Source organism: Betta splendens, chromosome 2 (genome assembly GCF_900634795.4).
Source record: "Betta splendens chromosome 2, fBetSpl5.4, whole genome shotgun sequence".
NCBI lineage: Eukaryota > Metazoa > Chordata > Actinopteri > Anabantiformes > Osphronemidae > Betta > Betta splendens.
In genome coordinates, this window is record NC_040882.2 from 10,887,614 (window position 1) to 10,902,594 (window position 14,981).

General features: G+C 40.7%; 23 non-coding genes across 23 annotated transcripts; all 23 read left to right on the forward strand.

Annotated features, from left to right (window-relative positions):
- Positions 1-483: 483 nt before the first annotated feature.
- LOC114851597 (5S ribosomal RNA) lies at positions 484-602 on the forward strand. The gene has a single exon (XR_003785212.1). It is a non-coding gene; the product is annotated as a 5S ribosomal RNA (ribosomal RNA).
- A 534-nt stretch (positions 603-1,136) lies between these two features.
- On the forward strand, positions 1,137-1,255 carry LOC114851598 (5S ribosomal RNA). Its single transcript, XR_003785213.1, has one exon. It is a non-coding gene; the product is annotated as a 5S ribosomal RNA (ribosomal RNA).
- Positions 1,256-1,787: 532 nt separating this feature from the next.
- Positions 1,788-1,906, forward strand: LOC114851600 (5S ribosomal RNA). Its single transcript, XR_003785215.1, has one exon. It is a non-coding gene; the product is annotated as a 5S ribosomal RNA (ribosomal RNA).
- Positions 1,907-2,438: 532 nt separating this feature from the next.
- Positions 2,439-2,557, forward strand: LOC114851601 (5S ribosomal RNA). Its single transcript, XR_003785216.1, has one exon. It is a non-coding gene; the product is annotated as a 5S ribosomal RNA (ribosomal RNA).
- A 532-nt stretch (positions 2,558-3,089) lies between these two features.
- LOC114851602 (5S ribosomal RNA) lies at positions 3,090-3,208 on the forward strand. The gene has a single exon (XR_003785217.1). It is a non-coding gene; the product is annotated as a 5S ribosomal RNA (ribosomal RNA).
- A 532-nt stretch (positions 3,209-3,740) lies between these two features.
- Positions 3,741-3,859, forward strand: LOC114851603 (5S ribosomal RNA). Its single transcript, XR_003785218.1, has one exon. It is a non-coding gene; the product is annotated as a 5S ribosomal RNA (ribosomal RNA).
- A 532-nt stretch (positions 3,860-4,391) lies between these two features.
- LOC114851605 (5S ribosomal RNA) lies at positions 4,392-4,510 on the forward strand. Its single transcript, XR_003785219.1, has one exon. It is a non-coding gene; the product is annotated as a 5S ribosomal RNA (ribosomal RNA).
- Positions 4,511-5,047: 537 nt separating this feature from the next.
- LOC114851606 (5S ribosomal RNA) lies at positions 5,048-5,166 on the forward strand. The gene has a single exon (XR_003785220.1). It is a non-coding gene; the product is annotated as a 5S ribosomal RNA (ribosomal RNA).
- A 537-nt stretch (positions 5,167-5,703) lies between these two features.
- LOC114851607 (5S ribosomal RNA) lies at positions 5,704-5,822 on the forward strand. The gene has a single exon (XR_003785221.1). It is a non-coding gene; the product is annotated as a 5S ribosomal RNA (ribosomal RNA).
- Positions 5,823-6,359: 537 nt separating this feature from the next.
- Positions 6,360-6,478, forward strand: LOC114851608 (5S ribosomal RNA). Its single transcript, XR_003785222.1, has one exon. It is a non-coding gene; the product is annotated as a 5S ribosomal RNA (ribosomal RNA).
- Positions 6,479-7,011: 533 nt separating this feature from the next.
- LOC114851609 (5S ribosomal RNA) lies at positions 7,012-7,130 on the forward strand. The gene has a single exon (XR_003785223.1). It is a non-coding gene; the product is annotated as a 5S ribosomal RNA (ribosomal RNA).
- A 532-nt stretch (positions 7,131-7,662) lies between these two features.
- LOC114851610 (5S ribosomal RNA) lies at positions 7,663-7,781 on the forward strand. Its single transcript, XR_003785224.1, has one exon. It is a non-coding gene; the product is annotated as a 5S ribosomal RNA (ribosomal RNA).
- Positions 7,782-8,313: 532 nt separating this feature from the next.
- On the forward strand, positions 8,314-8,432 carry LOC114851612 (5S ribosomal RNA). The gene has a single exon (XR_003785226.1). It is a non-coding gene; the product is annotated as a 5S ribosomal RNA (ribosomal RNA).
- Positions 8,433-8,964: 532 nt separating this feature from the next.
- LOC114851613 (5S ribosomal RNA) lies at positions 8,965-9,083 on the forward strand. The gene has a single exon (XR_003785227.1). It is a non-coding gene; the product is annotated as a 5S ribosomal RNA (ribosomal RNA).
- Positions 9,084-9,620: 537 nt separating this feature from the next.
- LOC114851614 (5S ribosomal RNA) lies at positions 9,621-9,739 on the forward strand. The gene has a single exon (XR_003785228.1). It is a non-coding gene; the product is annotated as a 5S ribosomal RNA (ribosomal RNA).
- Positions 9,740-10,275: 536 nt separating this feature from the next.
- LOC114851615 (5S ribosomal RNA) lies at positions 10,276-10,394 on the forward strand. The gene has a single exon (XR_003785229.1). It is a non-coding gene; the product is annotated as a 5S ribosomal RNA (ribosomal RNA).
- A 532-nt stretch (positions 10,395-10,926) lies between these two features.
- Positions 10,927-11,045, forward strand: LOC114851616 (5S ribosomal RNA). Its single transcript, XR_003785230.1, has one exon. It is a non-coding gene; the product is annotated as a 5S ribosomal RNA (ribosomal RNA).
- Positions 11,046-11,581: 536 nt separating this feature from the next.
- Positions 11,582-11,700, forward strand: LOC114851617 (5S ribosomal RNA). The gene has a single exon (XR_003785231.1). It is a non-coding gene; the product is annotated as a 5S ribosomal RNA (ribosomal RNA).
- A 532-nt stretch (positions 11,701-12,232) lies between these two features.
- On the forward strand, positions 12,233-12,351 carry LOC114851618 (5S ribosomal RNA). Its single transcript, XR_003785232.1, has one exon. It is a non-coding gene; the product is annotated as a 5S ribosomal RNA (ribosomal RNA).
- Positions 12,352-12,888: 537 nt separating this feature from the next.
- LOC114851619 (5S ribosomal RNA) lies at positions 12,889-13,007 on the forward strand. Its single transcript, XR_003785234.1, has one exon. It is a non-coding gene; the product is annotated as a 5S ribosomal RNA (ribosomal RNA).
- A 537-nt stretch (positions 13,008-13,544) lies between these two features.
- LOC114851620 (5S ribosomal RNA) lies at positions 13,545-13,663 on the forward strand. The gene has a single exon (XR_003785235.1). It is a non-coding gene; the product is annotated as a 5S ribosomal RNA (ribosomal RNA).
- Positions 13,664-14,196: 533 nt separating this feature from the next.
- LOC114851621 (5S ribosomal RNA) lies at positions 14,197-14,315 on the forward strand. The gene has a single exon (XR_003785236.1). It is a non-coding gene; the product is annotated as a 5S ribosomal RNA (ribosomal RNA).
- Positions 14,316-14,845: 530 nt separating this feature from the next.
- Positions 14,846-14,964, forward strand: LOC114851623 (5S ribosomal RNA). Its single transcript, XR_003785238.1, has one exon. It is a non-coding gene; the product is annotated as a 5S ribosomal RNA (ribosomal RNA).
- Positions 14,965-14,981: the final 17 nt, after the last annotated feature.

Consider the following 14,981-nt stretch of genomic DNA (forward strand, 5'->3'; position numbering starts at 1 on the left):
CATTATACTGCACCGTGTTATGGGAAAAGTGTTTTCTTTCTGATTCTATGCAGTTATTATATGATTTATTATGTATCTTCTGCAATTAATATCTTATGTTTTTCATTACTTGTATTTTATGTATTTGACATTTCACCTAGATTGTTCAATTATTTGTTAACTCTATAATTGCATCGTTCTAAGACAGACGCTATTGCTTGCAAGAATTTTCTGTTTTCAGTCACAGTGCTGCTTTTGCTTTGTTCACAGTTCATGCCTATGGTCGGTGACACAATACAAGTAATGATTTTGGCTTCTATCTATTTATTTGTTTAAAGGGAGAGCGAAATACAAAAAAGGGGATATTGTGTTTAAGGCCAAAATGGCCACCTTCTGTGTACGTCCCAAAATGCTCTAAGTCCTTTATAAACGCCACATTCAGGCAAATAGATGCAACAGCGAGGCTTGCCAAGCTTAAAAGAGCTCCTGTCATGCTTTGCTCTCGCTTACGGCCATACCACCCTGAGCACGCCCGATCTCGTCTGATCTCGGAAGCTAAGCAGGGTCGGGCCTGGTTAGTACTTGGATGGGAGACCGCCTGGGAATACCAGGTGCTGTAAGCTTTTACATTTCTCCTCAACACTAGCAGAGCGGGCTGTTTGTTCAGGTCCACATTATACTGCACCGTGTTATGGGAAAAGTGTTTTCTTTCTGATTCTATGCAGTTATTATATGATTTATGATGTATCTTCTGCAATTAATATCTTATGTTTTTCATTACTTGTATTTTATGTATTTGACATTTCACCTAGATTGTTCAATTATTTGTTAACTCTATAATTGCATCGTTCTTAAGACAGACGCTATTACCTTGCAAGAATTTTCTGTTTTCAGTCACAGTGCTGCTTTTGCTTTGTTCACAGTTCATGCCTATGGTCGGTGACACAATACAAGTAATGATTTTGGCTTCTATCTATTTATTTGTTTAAAGGGAGAGCGAAATACAAAAAAGGGGATATTGTGTTTAAGGCCAAAATGGCCACCTTCTGTGTACGTCCCAAAATGCTCTAAGTCCTTTATAAACGCCACATTCAGGCAAATAGATGCAACAGCGAGGCTTGCCAAGCTTAAAAGAGCTCCTGTCATGCTTTGCTCTCGCTTACGGCCATACCACCCTGAGCACGCCCGATCTCGTCTGATCTCGGAAGCTAAGCAGGGTCGGGCCTGGTTAGTACTTGGATGGGAGACCGCCTGGGAATACCAGGTGCTGTAAGCTTTTACATTTCTCCTCAACACTAGCAGAGCGGGCTGTTTGTTCAGGTCCACATTATACTGCACCGTGTTATGGGAAAAGTGTTTTCTTTCTGATTCTATGCAGTTATTATATGATTTATTATGTATCTTCTGCAATTAATATCTTATGTTTTTCATTACTTGTATTTTATGTATTTGACATTTCACCTAGATTGTTCAATTATTTGTTAACTCTATAATTGCATCGTTCTAAGACAGACGCTATTGCTTGCAAGAATTTTCTGTTTTCAGTCACAGTGCTGCTTTTGCTTTGTTCACAGTTCATGCCTATGGTCGGTGACACAATACAAGTAATGATTTTGGCTTCTATCTATTTATTTGTTTAAAGGGAGAGCGAAATACAAAAAAGGGGATATTGTGTTTAAGGCCAAAATGGCCACCTTCTGTGTACGTCCCAAAATGCTCTAAGTCCTTTATAAACGCCACATTCAGGCAAATAGATGCAACAGCGAGGCTTGCCAAGCTTAAAAGAGCTCCTGTCATGCTTTGCTCTCGCTTACGGCCATACCACCCTGAGCACGCCCGATCTCGTCTGATCTCGGAAGCTAAGCAGGGTCGGGCCTGGTTAGTACTTGGATGGGAGACCGCCTGGGAATACCAGGTGCTGTAAGCTTTTACATTTCTCCTCAACACTAGCAGAGCGGGCTGTTTGTTCAGGTCCACATTATACTGCACCGTGTTATGGGAAAAGTGTTTTCTTTCTGATTCTATGCAGTTATTATATGATTTATTATGTATCTTCTGCAATTAATATCTTATGTTTTTCATTACTTGTATTTTATGTATTTGACATTTCACCTAGATTGTTCAATTATTTGTTAACTCTATAATTGCATCGTTCTAAGACAGACGCTATTGCTTGCAAGAATTTTCTGTTTTCAGTCACAGTGCTGCTTTTGCTTTGTTCACAGTTCATGCCTATGGTCGGTGACACAATACAAGTAATGATTTTGGCTTCTATCTATTTATTTGTTTAAAGGGAGAGCGAAATACAAAAAAGGGGATATTGTGTTTAAGGCCAAAATGGCCACCTTCTGTGTACGTCCCAAAATGCTCTAAGTCCTTTATAAACGCCACATTCAGGCAAATAGATGCAACAGCGAGGCTTGCCAAGCTTAAAAGAGCTCCTGTCATGCTTTGCTCTCGCTTACGGCCATACCACCCTGAGCACGCCCGATCTCGTCTGATCTCGGAAGCTAAGCAGGGTCGGGCCTGGTTAGTACTTGGATGGGAGACCGCCTGGGAATACCAGGTGCTGTAAGCTTTTACATTTCTCCTCAACACTAGCAGAGCGGGCTGTTTGTTCAGGTCCACATTATACTGCACCGTGTTATGGGAAAAGTGTTTTCTTTCTGATTCTATGCAGTTATTATATGATTTATTATGTATCTTCTGCAATTAATATCTTATGTTTTTCATTACTTGTATTTTATGTATTTGACATTTCACCTAGATTGTTCAATTATTTGTTAACTCTATAATTGCATCGTTCTAAGACAGACGCTATTGCTTGCAAGAATTTTCTGTTTTCAGTCACAGTGCTGCTTTTGCTTTGTTCACAGTTCATGCCTATGGTCGGTGACACAATACAAGTAATGATTTTGGCTTCTATCTATTTATTTGTTTAAAGGGAGAGCGAAATACAAAAAAGGGGATATTGTGTTTAAGGCCAAAATGGCCACCTTCTGTGTACGTCCCAAAATGCTCTAAGTCCTTTATAAACGCCACATTCAGGCAAATAGATGCAACAGCGAGGCTTGCCAAGCTTAAAAGAGCTCCTGTCATGCTTTGCTCTCGCTTACGGCCATACCACCCTGAGCACGCCCGATCTCGTCTGATCTCGGAAGCTAAGCAGGGTCGGGCCTGGTTAGTACTTGGATGGGAGACCGCCTGGGAATACCAGGTGCTGTAAGCTTTTACATTTCTCCTCAACACTAGCAGAGCGGGCTGTTTGTTCAGGTCCACATTATACTGCACCGTGTTATGGGAAAAGTGTTTTCTTTCTGATTCTATGCAGTTATTATATGATTTATTATGTATCTTCTGCAATTAATATCTTATGTTTTTCATTACTTGTATTTTATGTATTTGACATTTCACCTAGATTGTTCAATTATTTGTTAACTCTATAATTGCATCGTTCTAAGACAGACGCTATTGCTTGCAAGAATTTTCTGTTTTCAGTCACAGTGCTGCTTTTGCTTTGTTCACAGTTCATGCCTATGGTCGGTGACACAATACAAGTAATGATTTTGGCTTCTATCTATTTATTTGTTTAAAGGGAGAGCGAAATACAAAAAAGGGGATATTGTGTTTAAGGCCAAAATGGCCACCTTCTGTGTACGTCCCAAAATGCTCTAAGTCCTTTATAAACGCCACATTCAGGCAAATAGATGCAACAGCGAGGCTTGCCAAGCTTAAAAGAGCTCCTGTCATGCTTTGCTCTCGCTTACGGCCATACCACCCTGAGCACGCCCGATCTCGTCTGATCTCGGAAGCTAAGCAGGGTCGGGCCTGGTTAGTACTTGGATGGGAGACCGCCTGGGAATACCAGGTGCTGTAAGCTTTTACATTTCTCCTCAACACTAGCAGAGCGGGCTGTTTGTTCAGGTCCACATTATACTGCACCGTGTTATGGGAAAAGTGTTTTCTTTCTGATTCTATGCAGTTATTATATGATTTATTATGTATCTTCTGCAATTAATATCTTATGTTTTTCATTACTTGTATTTTATGTATTTGACATTTCACCTAGATTGTTCAATTATTTGTTAACTCTATAATTGCATCGTTCTAAGACAGACGCTATTGCTTGCAAGAATTTTCTGTTTTCAGTCACAGTGCTGCTTTTGCTTTGTTCACAGTTCATGCCTATGGTCGGTGACACAATACAAGTAATGATTTTGGCTTCTATCTATTTATTTGTTTAAAGGGAGAGCGAAATACAAAAAAGGGGATATTGTGTTTAAGGCCAAAATGGCCACCTTCTGTGTACGTCCCAAAATGCTCTAAGTCCTTTATAAACGCCACATTCAGGCAAATAGATGCAACAGCGAGGCTTGCCAAGCTTAAAAGAGCTCCTGTCATGCTTTGCTCTCGCTTACGGCCATACCACCCTGAGCACGCCCGATCTCGTCTGATCTCGGAAGCTAAGCAGGGTCGGGCCTGGTTAGTACTTGGATGGGAGACCGCCTGGGAATACCAGGTGCTGTAAGCTTTTACATTTCTCCTCAACACTAGCAGAGCGGGCTGTTTGTTCAGGTCCACATTATACTGCACCGTGTTATGGGAAAAGTGTTTTCTTTCTGATTCTATGCAGTTATTATATGATTTATTATGTATCTTCTGCAATTAATATCTTACTGTATGTTTTTCATTACTTGTATTTTATGTATTTGACATTTCACCTAGATTGTTCAATTATTTGTTAACTCTATAATTGCATCGTTCTAAGACAGACGCTATTGCTTGCAAGAATTTTCTGTTTTCAGTCACAGTGCTGCTTTTGCTTTGTTCACAGTTCATGCCTATGGTCGGTGACACAATACAAGTAATGATTTTGGCTTCTATCTATTTATTTGTTTAAAGGGAGAGCGAAATACAAAAAAGGGGATATTGTGTTTAAGGCCAAAATGGCCACCTTCTGTGTACGTCCCAAAATGCTCTAAGTCCTTTATAAACGCCACATTCAGGCAAATAGATGCAACAGCGAGGCTTGCCAAGCTTAAAAGAGCTCCTGTCATGCTTTGCTCTCGCTTACGGCCATACCACCCTGAGCACGCCCGATCTCGTCTGATCTCGGAAGCTAAGCAGGGTCGGGCCTGGTTAGTACTTGGATGGGAGACCGCCTGGGAATACCAGGTGCTGTAAGCTTTTACATTTCTCCTCAACACTAGCAGAGCGGGCTGTTTGTTCAGGTCCACATTATACTGCACCGTGTTATGGGAAAAGTGTTTTCTTTCTGATTCTATGCAGTTATTATATGATTTATTATGTATCTTCTGCAATTAATATCTTACTGTATGTTTTTCATTACTTGTATTTTATGTATTTGACATTTCACCTAGATTGTTCAATTATTTGTTAACTCTATAATTGCATCGTTCTAAGACAGACGCTATTGCTTGCAAGAATTTTCTGTTTTCAGTCACAGTGCTGCTTTTGCTTTGTTCACAGTTCATGCCTATGGTCGGTGACACAATACAAGTAATGATTTTGGCTTCTATCTATTTATTTGTTTAAAGGGAGAGCGAAATACAAAAAAGGGGATATTGTGTTTAAGGCCAAAATGGCCACCTTCTGTGTACGTCCCAAAATGCTCTAAGTCCTTTATAAACGCCACATTCAGGCAAATAGATGCAACAGCGAGGCTTGCCAAGCTTAAAAGAGCTCCTGTCATGCTTTGCTCTCGCTTACGGCCATACCACCCTGAGCACGCCCGATCTCGTCTGATCTCGGAAGCTAAGCAGGGTCGGGCCTGGTTAGTACTTGGATGGGAGACCGCCTGGGAATACCAGGTGCTGTAAGCTTTTACATTTCTCCTCAACACTAGCAGAGCGGGCTGTTTGTTCAGGTCCACATTATACTGCACCGTGTTATGGGAAAAGTGTTTTCTTTCTGATTCTATGCAGTTATTATATGATTTATTATGTATCTTCTGCAATTAATATCTTACTGTATGTTTTTCATTACTTGTATTTTATGTATTTGACATTTCACCTAGATTGTTCAATTATTTGTTAACTCTATAATTGCATCGTTCTAAGACAGACGCTATTGCTTGCAAGAATTTTCTGTTTTCAGTCACAGTGCTGCTTTTGCTTTGTTCACAGTTCATGCCTATGGTCGGTGACACAATACAAGTAATGATTTTGGCTTCTATCTATTTATTTGTTTAAAGGGAGAGCGAAATACAAAAAAGGGGATATTGTGTTTAAGGCCAAAATGGCCACCTTCTGTGTACGTCCCAAAATGCTCTAAGTCCTTTATAAACGCCACATTCAGGCAAATAGATGCAACAGCGAGGCTTGCCAAGCTTAAAAGAGCTCCTGTCATGCTTTGCTCTCGCTTACGGCCATACCACCCTGAGCACGCCCGATCTCGTCTGATCTCGGAAGCTAAGCAGGGTCGGGCCTGGTTAGTACTTGGATGGGAGACCGCCTGGGAATACCAGGTGCTGTAAGCTTTTACATTTCTCCTCAACACTAGCAGAGCGGGCTGTTTGTTCAGGTCCACATTATACTGCACCGTGTTATGGGAAAAGTGTTTTCTTTCTGATTCTATGCAGTTATTATATGATTTATTATGTATCTTCTGCAATTAATATCTTATGTTTTTCATTACTTGTATTTTATGTATTTGACATTTCACCTAGATTGTTCAATTATTTGTTAACTCTATAATTGCATCGTTCTTAAGACAGACGCTATTGCTTGCAAGAATTTTCTGTTTTCAGTCACAGTGCTGCTTTTGCTTTGTTCACAGTTCATGCCTATGGTCGGTGACACAATACAAGTAATGATTTTGGCTTCTATCTATTTATTTGTTTAAAGGGAGAGCGAAATACAAAAAAGGGGATATTGTGTTTAAGGCCAAAATGGCCACCTTCTGTGTACGTCCCAAAATGCTCTAAGTCCTTTATAAACGCCACATTCAGGCAAATAGATGCAACAGCGAGGCTTGCCAAGCTTAAAAGAGCTCCTGTCATGCTTTGCTCTCGCTTACGGCCATACCACCCTGAGCACGCCCGATCTCGTCTGATCTCGGAAGCTAAGCAGGGTCGGGCCTGGTTAGTACTTGGATGGGAGACCGCCTGGGAATACCAGGTGCTGTAAGCTTTTACATTTCTCCTCAACACTAGCAGAGCGGGCTGTTTGTTCAGGTCCACATTATACTGCACCGTGTTATGGGAAAAGTGTTTTCTTTCTGATTCTATGCAGTTATTATATGATTTATTATGTATCTTCTGCAATTAATATCTTATGTTTTTCATTACTTGTATTTTATGTATTTGACATTTCACCTAGATTGTTCAATTATTTGTTAACTCTATAATTGCATCGTTCTAAGACAGACGCTATTGCTTGCAAGAATTTTCTGTTTTCAGTCACAGTGCTGCTTTTGCTTTGTTCACAGTTCATGCCTATGGTCGGTGACACAATACAAGTAATGATTTTGGCTTCTATCTATTTATTTGTTTAAAGGGAGAGCGAAATACAAAAAAGGGGATATTGTGTTTAAGGCCAAAATGGCCACCTTCTGTGTACGTCCCAAAATGCTCTAAGTCCTTTATAAACGCCACATTCAGGCAAATAGATGCAACAGCGAGGCTTGCCAAGCTTAAAAGAGCTCCTGTCATGCTTTGCTCTCGCTTACGGCCATACCACCCTGAGCACGCCCGATCTCGTCTGATCTCGGAAGCTAAGCAGGGTCGGGCCTGGTTAGTACTTGGATGGGAGACCGCCTGGGAATACCAGGTGCTGTAAGCTTTTACATTTCTCCTCAACACTAGCAGAGCGGGCTGTTTGTTCAGGTCCACATTATACTGCACCGTGTTATGGGAAAAGTGTTTTCTTTCTGATTCTATGCAGTTATTATATGATTTATTATGTATCTTCTGCAATTAATATCTTATGTTTTTCATTACTTGTATTTTATGTATTTGACATTTCACCTAGATTGTTCAATTATTTGTTAACTCTATAATTGCATCGTTCTAAGACAGACGCTATTGCTTGCAAGAATTTTCTGTTTTCAGTCACAGTGCTGCTTTTGCTTTGTTCACAGTTCATGCCTATGGTCGGTGACACAATACAAGTAATGATTTTGGCTTCTATCTATTTATTTGTTTAAAGGGAGAGCGAAATACAAAAAAGGGGATATTGTGTTTAAGGCCAAAATGGCCACCTTCTGTGTACGTCCCAAAATGCTCTAAGTCCTTTATAAACGCCACATTCAGGCAAATAGATGCAACAGCGAGGCTTGCCAAGCTTAAAAGAGCTCCTGTCATGCTTTGCTCTCGCTTACGGCCATACCACCCTGAGCACGCCCGATCTCGTCTGATCTCGGAAGCTAAGCAGGGTCGGGCCTGGTTAGTACTTGGATGGGAGACCGCCTGGGAATACCAGGTGCTGTAAGCTTTTACATTTCTCCTCAACACTAGCAGAGCGGGCTGTTTGTTCAGGTCCACATTATACTGCACCGTGTTATGGGAAAAGTGTTTTCTTTCTGATTCTATGCAGTTATTATATGATTTATTATGTATCTTCTGCAATTAATATCTTATGTTTTTCATTACTTGTATTTTATGTATTTGACATTTCACCTAGATTGTTCAATTATTTGTTAACTCTATAATTGCATCGTTCTAAGACAGACGCTATTGCTTGCAAGAATTTTCTGTTTTCAGTCACAGTGCTGCTTTTGCTTTGTTCACAGTTCATGCCTATGGTCGGTGACACAATACAAGTAATGATTTTGGCTTCTATCTATTTATTTGTTTAAAGGGAGAGCGAAATACAAAAAAGGGGATATTGTGTTTAAGGCCAAAATGGCCACCTTCTGTGTACGTCCCAAAATGCTCTAAGTCCTTTATAAACGCCACATTCAGGCAAATAGATGCAACAGCGAGGCTTGCCAAGCTTAAAAGAGCTCCTGTCATGCTTTGCTCTCGCTTACGGCCATACCACCCTGAGCACGCCCGATCTCGTCTGATCTCGGAAGCTAAGCAGGGTCGGGCCTGGTTAGTACTTGGATGGGAGACCGCCTGGGAATACCAGGTGCTGTAAGCTTTTACATTTCTCCTCAACACTAGCAGAGCGGGCTGTTTGTTCAGGTCCACATTATACTGCACCGTGTTATGGGAAAAGTGTTTTCTTTCTGATTCTATGCAGTTATTATATGATTTATTATGTATCTTCTGCAATTAATATCTTACTGTATGTTTTTCATTACTTGTATTTTATGTATTTGACATTTCACCTAGATTGTTCAATTATTTGTTAACTCTATAATTGCATCGTTCTAAGACAGACGCTATTGCTTGCAAGAATTTTCTGTTTTCAGTCACAGTGCTGCTTTTGCTTTGTTCACAGTTCATGCCTATGGTCGGTGACACAATACAAGTAATGATTTTGGCTTCTATCTATTTATTTGTTTAAAGGGAGAGCGAAATACAAAAAAGGGGATATTGTGTTTAAGGCCAAAATGGCCACCTTCTGTGTACGTCCCAAAATGCTCTAAGTCCTTTATAAACGCCACATTCAGGCAAATAGATGCAACAGCGAGGCTTGCCAAGCTTAAAAGAGCTCCTGTCATGCTTTGCTCTCGCTTACGGCCATACCACCCTGAGCACGCCCGATCTCGTCTGATCTCGGAAGCTAAGCAGGGTCGGGCCTGGTTAGTACTTGGATGGGAGACCGCCTGGGAATACCAGGTGCTGTAAGCTTTTACATTTCTCCTCAACACTAGCAGAGCGGGCTGTTTGTTCAGGTCCACATTATACTGCACCGTGTTATGGGAAAAGTGTTTTCTTTCTGATTCTATGCAGTTATTATATGATTTATTATGTATCTTCTGCAATTAATATCTTACTGTATGTTTTCATTACTTGTATTTTATGTATTTGACATTTCACCTAGATTGTTCAATTATTTGTTAACTCTATAATTGCATCGTTCTAAGACAGACGCTATTGCTTGCAAGAATTTTCTGTTTTCAGTCACAGTGCTGCTTTTGCTTTGTTCACAGTTCATGCCTATGGTCGGTGACACAATACAAGTAATGATTTTGGCTTCTATCTATTTATTTGTTTAAAGGGAGAGCGAAATACAAAAAAGGGGATATTGTGTTTAAGGCCAAAATGGCCACCTTCTGTGTACGTCCCAAAATGCTCTAAGTCCTTTATAAACGCCACATTCAGGCAAATAGATGCAACAGCGAGGCTTGCCAAGCTTAAAAGAGCTCCTGTCATGCTTTGCTCTCGCTTACGGCCATACCACCCTGAGCACGCCCGATCTCGTCTGATCTCGGAAGCTAAGCAGGGTCGGGCCTGGTTAGTACTTGGATGGGAGACCGCCTGGGAATACCAGGTGCTGTAAGCTTTTACATTTCTCCTCAACACTAGCAGAGCGGGCTGTTTGTTCAGGTCCACATTATACTGCACCGTGTTATGGGAAAAGTGTTTTCTTTCTGATTCTATGCAGTTATTATATGATTTATTATGTATCTTCTGCAATTAATATCTTATGTTTTTCATTACTTGTATTTTATGTATTTGACATTTCACCTAGATTGTTCAATTATTTGTTAACTCTATAATTGCATCGTTCTAAGACAGACGCTATTGCTTGCAAGAATTTTCTGTTTTCAGTCACAGTGCTGCTTTTGCTTTGTTCACAGTTCATGCCTATGGTCGGTGACACAATACAAGTAATGATTTTGGCTTCTATCTATTTATTTGTTTAAAGGGAGAGCGAAATACAAAAAAGGGGATATTGTGTTTAAGGCCAAAATGGCCACCTTCTGTGTACGTCCCAAAATGCTCTAAGTCCTTTATAAACGCCACATTCAGGCAAATAGATGCAACAGCGAGGCTTGCCAAGCTTAAAAGAGCTCCTGTCATGCTTTGCTCTCGCTTACGGCCATACCACCCTGAGCACGCCCGATCTCGTCTGATCTCGGAAGCTAAGCAGGGTCGGGCCTGGTTAGTACTTGGATGGGAGACCGCCTGGGAATACCAGGTGCTGTAAGCTTTTACATTTCTCCTCAACACTAGCAGAGCGGGCTGTTTGTTCAGGTCCACATTATACTGCACCGTGTTATGGGAAAAGTGTTTTCTTTCTGATTCTATGCAGTTATTATATGATTTATTATGTATCTTCTGCAATTAATATCTTACTGTATGTTTTCATTACTTGTATTTTATGTATTTGACATTTCACCTAGATTGTTCAATTATTTGTTAACTCTATAATTGCATCGTTCTAAGACAGACGCTATTGCTTGCAAGAATTTTCTGTTTTCAGTCACAGTGCTGCTTTTGCTTTGTTCACAGTTCATGCCTATGGTCGGTGACACAATACAAGTAATGATTTTGGCTTCTATCTATTTATTTGTTTAAAGGGAGAGCGAAATACAAAAAAGGGGATATTGTGTTTAAGGCCAAAATGGCCACCTTCTGTGTACGTCCCAAAATGCTCTAAGTCCTTTATAAACGCCACATTCAGGCAAATAGATGCAACAGCGAGGCTTGCCAAGCTTAAAAGAGCTCCTGTCATGCTTTGCTCTCGCTTACGGCCATACCACCCTGAGCACGCCCGATCTCGTCTGATCTCGGAAGCTAAGCAGGGTCGGGCCTGGTTAGTACTTGGATGGGAGACCGCCTGGGAATACCAGGTGCTGTAAGCTTTTACATTTCTCCTCAACACTAGCAGAGCGGGCTGTTTGTTCAGGTCCACATTATACTGCACCGTGTTATGGGAAAAGTGTTTTCTTTCTGATTCTATGCAGTTATTATATGATTTATTATGTATCTTCTGCAATTAATATCTTATGTTTTTCATTACTTGTATTTTATGTATTTGACATTTCACCTAGATTGTTCAATTATTTGTTAACTCTATAATTGCATCGTTCTAAGACAGACGCTATTGCTTGCAAGAATTTTCTGTTTTCAGTCACAGTGCTGCTTTTGCTTTGTTCACAGTTCATGCCTATGGTCGGTGACACAATACAAGTAATGATTTTGGCTTCTATCTATTTATTTGTTTAAAGGGAGAGCGAAATACAAAAAAGGGGATATTGTGTTTAAGGCCAAAATGGCCACCTTCTGTGTACGTCCCAAAATGCTCTAAGTCCTTTATAAACGCCACATTCAGGCAAATAGATGCAACAGCGAGGCTTGCCAAGCTTAAAAGAGCTCCTGTCATGCTTTGCTCTCGCTTACGGCCATACCACCCTGAGCACGCCCGATCTCGTCTGATCTCGGAAGCTAAGCAGGGTCGGGCCTGGTTAGTACTTGGATGGGAGACCGCCTGGGAATACCAGGTGCTGTAAGCTTTTACATTTCTCCTCAACACTAGCAGAGCGGGCTGTTTGTTCAGGTCCACATTATACTGCACCGTGTTATGGGAAAAGTGTTTTCTTTCTGATTCTATGCAGTTATTATATGATTTATTATGTATCTTCTGCAATTAATATCTTACTGTATGTTTTTCATTACTTGTATTTTATGTATTTGACATTTCACCTAGATTGTTCAATTATTTGTTAACTCTATAATTGCATCGTTCTAAGACAGACGCTATTGCTTGCAAGAATTTTCTGTTTTCAGTCACAGTGCTGCTTTTGCTTTGTTCACAGTTCATGCCTATGGTCGGTGACACAATACAAGTAATGATTTTGGCTTCTATCTATTTATTTGTTTAAAGGGAGAGCGAAATACAAAAAAGGGGATATTGTGTTTAAGGCCAAAATGGCCACCTTCTGTGTACGTCCCAAAATGCTCTAAGTCCTTTATAAACGCCACATTCAGGCAAATAGATGCAACAGCGAGGCTTGCCAAGCTTAAAAGAGCTCCTGTCATGCTTTGCTCTCGCTTACGGCCATACCACCCTGAGCACGCCCGATCTCGTCTGATCTCGGAAGCTAAGCAGGGTCGGGCCTGGTTAGTACTTGGATGGGAGACCGCCTGGGAATACCAGGTGCTGTAAGCTTTTACATTTCTCCTCAACACTAGCAGAGCGGGCTGTTTGTTCAGGTCCACATTATACTGCACCGTGTTATGGGAAAAGTGTTTTCTTTCTGATTCTATGCAGTTATTATATGATTTATTATGTATCTTCTGCAATTAATATCTTACTGTATGTTTTTCATTACTTGTATTTTATGTATTTGACATTTCACCTAGATTGTTCAATTATTTGTTAACTCTATAATTGCATCGTTCTAAGACAGACGCTATTGCTTGCAAGAATTTTCTGTTTTCAGTCACAGTGCTGCTTTTGCTTTGTTCACAGTTCATGCCTATGGTCGGTGACACAATACAAGTAATGATTTTGGCTTCTATCTATTTATTTGTTTAAAGGGAGAGCGAAATACAAAAAAGGGGATATTGTGTTTAAGGCCAAAATGGCCACCTTCTGTGTACGTCCCAAAATGCTCTAAGTCCTTTATAAACGCCACATTCAGGCAAATAGATGCAACAGCGAGGCTTGCCAAGCTTAAAAGAGCTCCTGTCATGCTTTGCTCTCGCTTACGGCCATACCACCCTGAGCACGCCCGATCTCGTCTGATCTCGGAAGCTAAGCAGGGTCGGGCCTGGTTAGTACTTGGATGGGAGACCGCCTGGGAATACCAGGTGCTGTAAGCTTTTTTCTCCTTAAACCTAGCAGAGCGGGCTGTTTGCTGAGGTCCACAGTATACTGCACCGTGTTATGGGAAAAGTGTTTTCTATCTTATTGCATGCAGTTATTATATGATTTATTATGTATCTTCTGCAATTAATATCTTACTGTATGTTTTTCATTACTTGTATTTTATGTATTTGACATTTCACCTAGATTGTTCAATTATTTGTTAACTCTATAATTGCATCGTTCTAAGACAGACGCTATTGCTTGCAAGAATTTTCTGTTTTCAGTCACAGTGCTGCTTTTGCTTTGTTCACAGTTCATGCCTATGGTCGGTGACACAATACAAGTAATGATTTTGGCTTCTATCTATTTATTTGTTTAAAGGGAGAGCGAAATACAAAAAAGGGGATATTGTGTTTAAGGCCAAAATGGCCACCTTCTGTGTACGTCCCAAAATGCTCTAAGTCCTTTATAAACGCCACATTCAGGCAAATAGATGCAACAGCGAGGCTTGCCAAGCTTAAAAGAGCTCCTGTCATGCTTTGCTCTCGCTTACGGCCATACCACCCTGAGCACGCCCGATCTCGTCTGATCTCGGAAGCTAAGCAGGGTCGGGCCTGGTTAGTACTTGGATGGGAGACCGCCTGGGAATACCAGGTGCTGTAAGCTTTTTTTCTCCTTAAACCTAGCAGAGCGGGCTGTTTGCTGCAGGTCCACATATACTGCACCGTGTTATGGGAAAAGTGTTTTCTATCTTATTGCTATGCAGTTATTATATGATTTATTATGTATCTTCTGCAATTAATATCTTATGTTTTTCATTACTTGTATTTTATGTATTTGACATTTCACCTAGATTGTTCAATTATTTGTTAACTCTATAATTGCATCGTTCTAAGACAGACGCTATTGCTTGCAAGAATTTTCTGTTTTCAGTCACAGTGCTGCTTTTGCTTTGTTCACAGTTCATGCCTATGGTCGGTGACACAATACAAGTAATGATTTTGGCTTCTATCTATTTATTTGTTTAAAGGGAGAGCGAAATACAAAAAAGGGGATATTGTGTTTAAGGCCAAAATGGCCACCTTCTGTGTACGTCCCAAAATGCTCTAAGTCCTTTATAAACGCCACATTCAGGCAAATAGATGCAACAGCGAGGCTTGCCAAGCTTAAAAGAGCTCCTGTCATGCTTTGCTCTCGCTTACGGCCATACCACCCTGAGCACGCCCGATCTCGTCTGATCTCGGAAGCTAAGCAGGGTCGGGCCTGGTTAGTACTTGGATGGGAGACCGCCTGGGAATACCAGGTGCTGTAAGCTTTTACATTTCTCCTCAA